At 38.7% G+C, this 10801-nt stretch overlaps 1 protein-coding gene across 2 annotated transcripts in view; it reads right to left on the reverse strand.

Moving 5' to 3' along the window:
- Positions 1-10801, reverse strand: part of PDE10A (phosphodiesterase 10A) — a 375046-nt gene that overhangs the window by 176237 nt on the left and 188008 nt on the right. The gene's annotated exons all lie outside the window — the stretch shown is intronic.

Below are 10801 nucleotides of genomic sequence, written 5' to 3' on the forward strand. Positions count from 1 at the left end.
GGGGGGGGGGGGGGGTGGCTATCATTATTTCAGGTTATCTCCAGTCACTGACATACACAAAACTAGTGAATATTCTTGTACTTCCGTCTAAACCCTTTTGCATTCTACTGAAATATGCAAAGTGAAAAGAGCGAATTTACTGCCCCATAGAACAAAAAAATATTTCGTGCCCACAAAACTTTCATGCATTCATCACCAGCAGAAAAGCCCATGACACCAATTAGTCAATTGACAATAAGTGATTCCACACTCCGTAGGACTTCATTATAGCATTAGAAGGATTCAGGGTTTGCTAAGAAAAGAAGAAGATACTGAAGAACACTTCCTACCATCATCATCATCCACATTCTGGGCTGGGTAAAGTACTTGGCAAAATCCTGTGGGGGAAAATAATAATAAAAAAAAAAAAAAAACACCAAACCAAAAAGCACTGAGCCTGCAAGTAGAAACCTTTATAAAGCTGGCTTCCAAGATGGCAAAATCTAAGTTACATAAATCATGCTATTTCTCCATCTCTGAAGAACACTTCCACCTTAAATAACACATTTTAAAACAGGCACTTCCGACTTATTTTCAAAAGTTTATGAACCCTTTTAAGGCATGCATCTTTCTCCCTTTTTAATCCTGGTCTATTTTAATTGAGAGCAGCTCCTCAATCTAAATCACCATGGGGCCACACAAATGTTCCTGTACAAGGGAGGAGTACACATGTATAGGAAAGAGCAGCCGTAAGGAGGAAGAATGAGGCTATTACTTTAAACAAGTGGTTAGTTTATGTGAACTTCCAAGTGACCATGAAACTGTGGCGAAACTGTACCAAGCATAGCCAAGCTGATCTAAGATGAGCTGCTGATCAAAGTGGTTATCCTCTTGTCAGCTCCCAGCAACATGCTGACGTGGCTGGTTTTCCCATCAGCACTGGTGATCCTCTGACTTCACAGTGAACTTATCAGGAAGTTAACCAGCAGAAAACTTACTCTACACCAGAGAGTTGACAGACACCTGCCATCTCAGCTCCCTGAAACAGCTTGTTGTGGGGCAGACATGTTCCAGCATTGACAGAAAGGGGAACGAAGCAAGTAGGTAAGAGTTTATGTCTTCATTGCTCTTCACAGCTTCTTGTAACCTGCTTCCAGAGGTTATCAGCACACAAGTAGGACCCAAAGTCACTTTTGCAGTTCTTCATCAATCACAGCAACCTATAGACCAAATATTCACCTCTGCATGTATCACAGGTTAGGAAGCCAGACAATGTGCTTGAGCCTTTCTTGAAAGTAGTGACTTCAAGCAGAGAAGCACTGGTTAGGCATCTCAGCTGCCACTAGTAGACCTGCCAGAGCTCATCTCTGAGAAATCCAAAACATCCCAAAATTATGTTAGTTTAAGACAACATAAATGTCTTTATCCAGACTTTCAAATCATTTTGACAACTCAGTTTTAAATTTTGAAGTGAAGGTGAGCACAGGACATTTCTATACTTAAACAGAGCTTAAGTCTTACCAATTTGTGTTTTGGAAAAAGAATTTCAATATTCCAATATTGCTCAATATAACTGTGTAACTGTTCCCATTTTCTCTTTTTAATTTTGATATATATAGCAGATTTCAACTTCTTTACCATTCCCCCCTTCAGCTTCATAAACACCAAAAGAATTGTTGTCAAACAAGAAAAACAAAAACCTCCTTCAACAAGTGCTTGGGAAAAAGTGTTTGTTGGCACAGCAGAATGGCTAGTTGCTTTGATTCAAACACAAGTTATTAAAATAAGATGTTGCAAAGTGCTAAAAGTAGTTCAACATATTTAAATAAAAAAGAAAAGAAGGTACACACAGCTGAATGAACAAAAACAAACAAAAAATTAGCGTGGTAGTCAAATCAGAAGGTAACAACCACAACATCATCTTGTAAACAAGAATCAAGGCTTGTCACGGACAAGTAAGAGGTCACCATCAGCAAAGTAACCAGCCACAGTGATGTTAGCTATACTCACAACATATCCATGGCTAGAGCCATTCAAGGCAACTCACGTTAAGATACAGAGGGGCAAGTGCTCTACATGCAGCCAGATTTATGCTTTAATAAACCGTTAGAAAAAACAGGAACAAGGTGGGTACATTACTAAATTACAAAGAAAGCTTTCACCAAAAAAAAAAAAGAAGAAAAAACACACAGGTTAAGCCACCAGTAGAACTTTCAGAATGACCTAGTAAAATAATAGTAAAAGATGTGGCCAGCTAGTATACACAAGAGATTGCCAAACAGCAGTTGGCCAATGGGTGAAAATAACATTATGCTACAAAAAGTGAAGAAATAAATTAAAAGATAAATTAAAAGGTTATCGGTAAGTACACTCATAAAGTACCTAAGATTTACTAGGCACCATTTCTGTTGTTACTAAAGAGAGAAAAAAAAATATAGTTAAGCAGAAAGAAAGCACATGTGACATTAAAATGAAAAGTAACCTTCATGCCTAAAAAACCTGTAATCTTATACTTCAGTGAAAAGATTGCTTCAAAATTTAATGATTTGCTGGGGGATATTTACATATCAAGTCTTTGATCTCCCCCAAAAGAAACCTCTCAGTTTATAAATAGCTTTCCCTGTAAGGATGAACATTTTCTTCTGCTGTAATTGCATTCCTCTGAACAATACAAGTATTAAACTTCTCTTACCATTCCAATCATCTCCTTTTTCTATCTCTGATTTCTACCCCTTCAATACTTCTGCCATAGATGGATAAGCCTGCATCACTTTTCATTAGCATAAGATATGTGCTATCACCACACACTTTTCATTCATCCTTGTCAACTGACAAACTTTGTGTCTTCTAGTTCCCCTATGAAGATTCATTTATGCATTCTAGCCACAACTTTTAAGAAGCCCTCCAAAGCAGCAAGTTGAGGAAACAAAGACAGACAAGCTAAATAATTGCACTGACTCAGGCAGCAAGCCATGTCCTCCAGCAATGGTCCACTGGACAGGTATTTCATTCAGGACTTTGTAGAACCTGTGGTTCCACTAGGAGAACTTGGATCTGCAGAAACAAGGTCTGCCCTAGTGCCACAAACAATATAAAGATTCCTCTACTGGTCCATATGGCTATGTCCTTAAACAATTAAATAAAACAGCCCAAGCCTGGTCTCTAACCACAAAGGGGGCACGATACAGCTTGTGTCTACAAAGCTAAGCTCTTCTCCTTACACAAGGTCAGGAGAGACAAGTACCATTCTCACTGCCTTTTAGGAACAGTCATCCTTTGCCTTCTACCAACACACATGTAAGCAGTCAGGCATCGGTCTAACCTGGGCCAAGAAGCACAATAAAAATTAAGCAGAAGGGACAGGGCTAGAGCTTATGCCCACATCCTCTTTGTGCTTGGTTCAAAAGTATAAGCACTGCATACACAGCTCCAACGAAAGTCAAAAAAAGGTTTGAAAAAAAAAACAGGCAATCTACAAGCACATTCCTACCCACAAACAGCCTATGAAAGTTCCCACAACATACCAGATGATCCTGTTCTCTCTACCACCACAAAAGCTAAGCCAGAATTTGTAAGGGGAATTCACTGTTCTATAAACACTGGAGACTGCCCGTCACCCATACTCTCTGACCTCCTGAAAGCACTTCTCAAAAAGACACCTCTAATCCCAAGACCATCTTGCATCCATAATCATGAACAGAAGGCCATAGAACTACATTTAAGACTCAAGATTCATGAAAAAGCAGCTTCTCATGGGTATTCATCTGGGGAGTCTTAACTGGGGAAAACTGAAGTCTGAAGAAACAGGACCAGTGAGAGACAGCCACACAAAAGCCATTTGCTCACAATCATGAAACATGGGAGACTGGTGTGATGAAACCTGAACATACTAGCTAAAGCAGTGCCTGGTTTGAGAGCAGATGAGTTCAGTTTCCTGTTACATCAAACAGTAACGTTTGCTTAAAAAAAAAAAAAAAAAAAAAAAGTGGCAGATTAGGAAATACAATGAGTCACTGCAAATACAGAACATGTAACACGAGTTTTAAAACTGCCATGCAAAATTTAGTCTTACCCAAAAAACCCCAGACAATACAGCCAAAGCGAACTAGACCAGAAGAGGAGAAACAGCAGCATAGTGCTATCACACAACCAAAGCAGTTGGGGAAAAATAAGAACACTGTAAAAAGGACAGGGTAAGACAGCGGCCCACTGCAAGAAGAAAAAAAAATCAACAGAATCCAGCAATCAAGAAGGAAACATCACCTGAAATAAACTGACAGGGTAGTCAGAAATAAGTAAGTTGGAAAGTAAAAAGTTGGAAGTAAATAACACACTATGCAAGAAATACAGTGGACAAATAAAAATTAGGCAGTGAGGAAAACTACAAAGAATAAACAGGATGAACACTTAGCCACCATAATTCAGGCTAAGTATCTTATTCTCTGATCCAGCAGAACATCCCAACATTGCAGAAATGCTACTAAAATATCTAGGGCTAAGAAAGTAGCATCTTTCCTGTCAATTCAGAAATCTCCCCACAGGATGAAGCAAACTAAACAGTATTATTAAGGTGAACACAGCAATGCTTGCCAGCAGCTAAAAATATTTGCTATTTTGGGCACACATGGAACAGAAGGATTAGAGGTGCGAGGTTTCTGTCCAAAGTTGTTAGAACTTCAGATTACAAAAGTGTTTTTTTTTCTTCAGGAACTATTTGTGCTTTAACATTAGGGGATTTCTTTTTGATGCAAGTAGAAGGATAAGAGGAAGGAAGAATGTTGGAATCATTAACAGCTGAATAAACTTTGTTAAGAGAAGTACAGCTCAGCTGCACAGAAGCTGGTTGATAATGCAGGAACAAGGAATCAGATCAATAAGTGCTAATGAAAGTATTAAATATTCACAGTTTCCAGACAGAAGGTGGATTAACTGGTCTCAGATTCTGACAATCTCTTCTTTGGGTCTCAACATCAAAGGAGGTGAGATTACTACTGCTGCTTCTGTGTTGAGGTTTTTTTTTATTATTGTTTTAAATAGAAGCCACTAAAATGAACGCAAGTTCTCTAAAGACAATGAGTAACATCCAAAAGCCTTCTCTTCTGGTACTCTTGAGTCAGAACTACTGTGAAAAGTAATACAGAGACCCCAATTCTAGTCCTATTGAGACATAAGATTAGGCATCTCTTAATGATGTGACATTTTATTGTTAAAAATCTTACCCAGACTAAAACTAGCTATCAATGTATTTTTCAAAAGAATATGAAATTTGGAAACATGGTATTTTTTTCTTCTTAATGCAACATATATGACAAGGTGTTTAGGAGCTGGGAGTTAAGAAAGCTTCCTGTGGTGATAAATCACTGAGAAGACGACATATAAAAAGAACTCCAAAATAAAGGAGTTCTTTGTAAATATGTGAATTATACACTTTTTTGAACTAATTCATACTTTTGCCAAGGTTGTTTTTTTTTCCCCTAAGAACATAATTAGCATATTTCTAAGTTGAAATATAACATTCTCAGTGTGCACTAACAGTGAAGATTAATTCATCAATTTACCATAAGAATTTAGAACTTGTTAACCAGATTGTCCTTTTTCCCTGTAAAAACAAACATATCATGAGCATTTTGGAATGTTCACTTGTTAATAAAGTCATGATTGTGAATCTGTTACCTGCCTTTGAACTGTCTCATTCGAGTGTGCAACACATCAATACACTGTCTGGCATAGCAGAAGCCAAAGTCTTCTATAAACATCAGCCAGGCTGGTTCCTCCCACACTAATTATGACAGCTTGACAAGAAGCGATGATGCAACCACAGAAATACGCCACTTTCTCACAAGCTTTTAAAAAAGGGTTAAAGAGGGTGAGGGAAGCCCACCTCCCAGAATGAAAATCCTGTTTCCTCACCTTGAAACAAATTAGAAAGAAAAAACAGCATCATTTCATAGAAGAGGTCAAAGCTGAGGGTTGATTCAACACAGTTGCCACGTACAACCACATCAACTTGTCACATCCCACAAGATAAAGCAAGGCTGAGCTGTGAGAACCTTCAGATGGCAAAGGAACGAAGTACTTGCAAGGAGCTGTCAATCAGTAGGTGGCACTCTTCAAATTCTGACAGCAGGAAGCCAAGTACCAGTACAAGTGAGGACACATTACATAGGAAAGTCTGGATCTTTAGCAGAAATATCAACAAGTAATATTGAACAATTTTAACCATAACTGACACCCATGGGGAACACGATGGTTTCATTTCAATAATATATACAGCAATCCTTGTACATAATCTCTGAAGTTCCTAAGAATTATAATTTTTGAGTGCTATAAATATTTCGAATAAACACTACCGTATACTAGCATACTAAAACCAGTATCTTAAGAAATCATCCATTACATCTGCAGAACACTGAGTGTAGCCTTGTAGCTAATTACGTAGATCTAAGTCAAACTCATGAACAAGAATATTTTTTTTAACATAACAAAACATAGCATAATTATTTACATTTTGCCACAGCTACTCTTCAAAGCTGGTCAATAAATCTGTTGCAATAAATGAAATAGATAACTAAATCTCTAGGAACAATATATGAACTGTTATTTCTGTGGTATTTACTGGTTAAGACATGGCCCATGCACCAAAAGATTCAGTTGCTTTTAGAGTTCAAATCAATTCAAGGTATAACAAAAATGAAAACATTGCTCCAGAAAAGAGGTGTCAAATTTTCCCTTCCTGCAAATATTGGTTCTTCATTTAACAATTACAGACTTTTTTTGGTATCTTAAATACAGATTGAAATCAATACATGTTACTGCTCACTTGATAAAACAGTAAAGAACAGATCTCTTAACAAAGTTTGAATACAGGTACTTGTAATTGAAACAGCCAGCAGAGGGAGTATAAAAATAAAATTTAAAAACAAAACAAAACAGCCCTTTTTGTATATACTTTCTTACTTATGATCTTAGCTTTAGTTTAGAATATAGTAGTGCCAAAAGTGCAAGAACTAGAATATTGTAAAAACCACTGAATTTTAAAGTATTAGACATAATGACTTGCAACTAAATTACTTTTTAAAGTAGCATTTTTAAAAATTAGCTCGTATTAGCCTCACCAAACCAAAATACAATTTTAATCACAGACAAGGTTAACATTGACCAACAAGCCACATGAGCCATTTCCAGTTATAAATCCACACACACAGATTCTCATTCTTATTTTCTGAATCTAAAACCAAGTTCATGATCTGAGAATACTGAGAGAATTTTAGGTATAATCTGTTTGTATTAGAATGCAGCACAAAATCCTAAAACTGAACAAAAGGTACTGTTGTACTAATCTGTACAACAGAAGATTTAAAAGAAAGTAAGGCAAGTATATGCCCTAGATCATTACTGGAAATGAGCGTTTACATGGCTGTTTCAAAATCAAGTCACTAATTCATTATATGCTGAAATAAAATCTCATCTTTACGCTTTCAAGTTCTTACCATGTCCAGCTGATGAGTATAGCTTAAACACAAACAAAAGGAAGAAAGATACAAATGGGGTGATTGGAGGTACCGGTCTTGCATTAGCCTTAAATAAACTGCCATCCTCCTTGCACAAGTGACAAAAAGAAACCATCTCCCAACTCACACTATCATACCTTCCACAGCACATTTTAAACGAGGAGCAAGCTTACTGAGATAACAGTGAGGGCATTACCTCCTTCTCAAGGCCTGTGAGGGCTAGGTACCCCCAAGCCATCAGACAAGCAAGGGCAGCAGAGCTGAGGAGTCAAAGGGACAGAGGATTAGTTATTTCAAATGCAAATGTATGCTTTATAGACAGCCATTTGCAAAAATACCGACTCAGACAAACAAGCCCCCCTTCAATGTCAATTGATTGTGCCCACACGGTTTCCATTCCCTTTCCATGCCATTCCTTGCTGTCTGCCCTATATATTGGTCCATCATCCCTCTAAATAGAATGGCAGTGCCTCAGACCAGGACACATGGTGTTCCTTACATGTTAATGGAAAATGTATTATGAAACACCAGTCCTGACAAGAGCTGCTGAATGACATCACTTAACATCATAACTATACACTGCTTTAGTGACAATTTGGTTTTCAATTACTGTGGAGTCAGAATCCCCAGGGTGAAAAACAGAGACAATTCCATTTTCTACATCAGCATCTAAATTTTAAGGATGATTTAATTGTAAAACCAAACCCTGTCCACCTTTACACATGGGATTAATTGCTGAAAATCAGCATTTGGCTTACAAAACCCTGATTGCAAGTAATGAATACACAGACCAGGAAAAAGAAGGGAGTCAAGCCAAGATTAACTTTTCCACTAGCACAGGTAACAAGAACACTTTTCACTTTATTTAAACCTTAATTGCTATTTCCTTCCACAACTACAGATCTTACTATGTCTACTCTTCTTTAGAGTACTACTCAGTCGGGAAGTCTAAGCATCTGGCACATGAAGATGCAGGATAAACTTGCCGCATCACAAAAAAAAAAAAAAAAAAAAAAAAAAATATCATCTACTGATAGTACTCTGACAAGCAGAAAGCCCCCATACTGTCAAATACTCATGCCCATGAGTAGAATCACAGGATGAAATATGCTATACATGTGCAGCTTGAGAGATCTTGAGTGTAGAAAGAATAGGGAACGCTCCTCCGAAAGCAAGACATTTCACAGAAACCTGGAATACCTGGCAGCTTGCAGCATCCTATGGCAGAACTTCACGGGAGAATTGATTCAGAATGTTTGATACTAAAAGTTTCTCAAAACACTATGTTATGCACCAAGTTACAGATTTTAAACTGTTTAGGAAAACAATACACACCACACAAAGTTCATAAACTTCTGCAGTCCAGTGCTTTATTAAGAATCTTAAATACAAAAACAGCCAGATATGGCACAAATCAAGTACTGCAGAACCTAAAATTTTAATAATATCAAAAATCTTCTAACAAAATCCTGAATAGAGAGCATGAAAGTCAAAAGAGCTCAGAGGAGAAAGAATACATCTCTAGCAATTTCACTGTTTTGCAGTCTTGAGGATTCTGTTCAATCACTTGTAAATCTCCCTTCTGAACGAGCTCATCTCAATTCTCTTCCCTGCAGAATCCCTCAGTTTCCCTGTAAAAATATTCAGACTTTGTTGTCTTTAAAGTCAAACAGTGTGTATACATATATATGTACGATTTAGAACCTAAAATACAATTCAGGAAACAAAAGCTATGAGATGCGGCACATTATCTTCATTATTCTAGATGATCTCATCCGTTTCAAAACAATAATAGCCTTCCGGCTGCACTGTAACCAGGACTGTGCACAGTACTCCAAACAGATGGACAAGTGCTCTTTGCAGTAGCTGCACTGGAACTGAACAGTTATCTTGTCTGACTTCCCTCCACTCCTTTTTTCAGCCCGGTTTCCTAAGGAAATCAGACTTATGCAATCACTCGGAAAGGGAGGGAAGTGTATGCATATGTATATGTGCACGCACGTGGATGTCTGTCCGTCTGACCTCACTAATACCTTTTGAGCCCATTGGCCAGCTGCAATCACATTCAGAAGAGGAGTAGATATAGCAGACATTTAGGCTCTTGAAAGTTGCAGAGCACGGAAAAGTGTCTCCACGAGAGAGAGAGGCCGCATGTCTTCTCATACGTCAGTAAAATCACAGGGAAAGAGCTGTCTGCTCCTTTCCTGCCTTCAGGAAATTTTTTAGTCAGAGGTCACAATCAATCAAAGACTACCAGCTTTCTCATGTTCAAGTGTTCATAAAATAGCTGAAGTTGAATTCACCACTGCTTTTAAAATGGTGTTCTGAACAGAGCTGATGTTTTCCGTGTCATCTTTTTCTTGGTCTAATACAGGAGAGAATTGCCCTACAGGACACACATTCCCTGGCTCCATCCCTTGTTCCCAAGACCACTTATTTTAAAAACATCAGTGCTTTACCACATGCATGACAGCATTCTACTCCTCTCAAACACAGAGAAAATAAAAACTGGAAGAGCTTAAGATTCCCTTCAGGCCTCAAAACTAAACAAGTATGTGACTCTGTAACATAATCAACTATTGAATAAAGTTTCAAACAGACGATGCAGCAAATATATAGTCATCTTTATTCACCTCTACCGTAGAACATAATAAGTACTACCACACTTGCAGGCTACTGTGCTAAAGACAGCTTAAGGCATAAAGACAAATAATGAGGTTTCAGCTGACATCTCTATAGCTCTTCTCCCATCTCCCCAAAACACATACATGTGTTAACTATGTACTACTATTCACCTGTATCCAAAAAGCCACCTAATAAAAGTATGCCAAGAGATTAAAATGCAAGTTTAGGGACACCTTAAGGCATAAATCTGATTTAAGATACTGTCACAAAAAGAAGGGAATAAAACCAAACACCAAAAACCCCGCATCAAATAACCACACCTGACTGAAGTCACCCTAAGCATCAAAACATTAGGTGAGGGGAAAAAAAAAAAAGTTTCTGATACAAACGTAGATGTATTTCATCTCTGATACACGCTCCGCTTCGAAATTCCCTGCTCCCGTGGCCGATGAGAACCCCGGCCCGTTTCCCGGCGGGAGGGCAGGGGCAGCCCGACCCCGGGAGGCTTCAGCCCGAAGCCCCGGGGGCTCCCCCCGGGCGGGGCGCGGTGGATCGGCGAAACGCCTCGGAGAGGGGAAGGCGGCAGGCTCGGGGCGAGCCACCCAAGGGGGATCCGGGCCGCGAACGGGGAGTTCCTACCACGCGAGACCCTCCTCTCCCCTCTCCCGACCCGCCCCAGCGGCTCG

Source organism: Athene cunicularia, assembly GCF_003259725.1.
Source record: "Athene cunicularia isolate RWA chromosome 3 unlocalized genomic scaffold, athCun1 chr3_part1, whole genome shotgun sequence".
In the NCBI taxonomy this organism is placed as follows: Eukaryota; Metazoa; Chordata; class Aves; order Strigiformes; family Strigidae; genus Athene; species Athene cunicularia.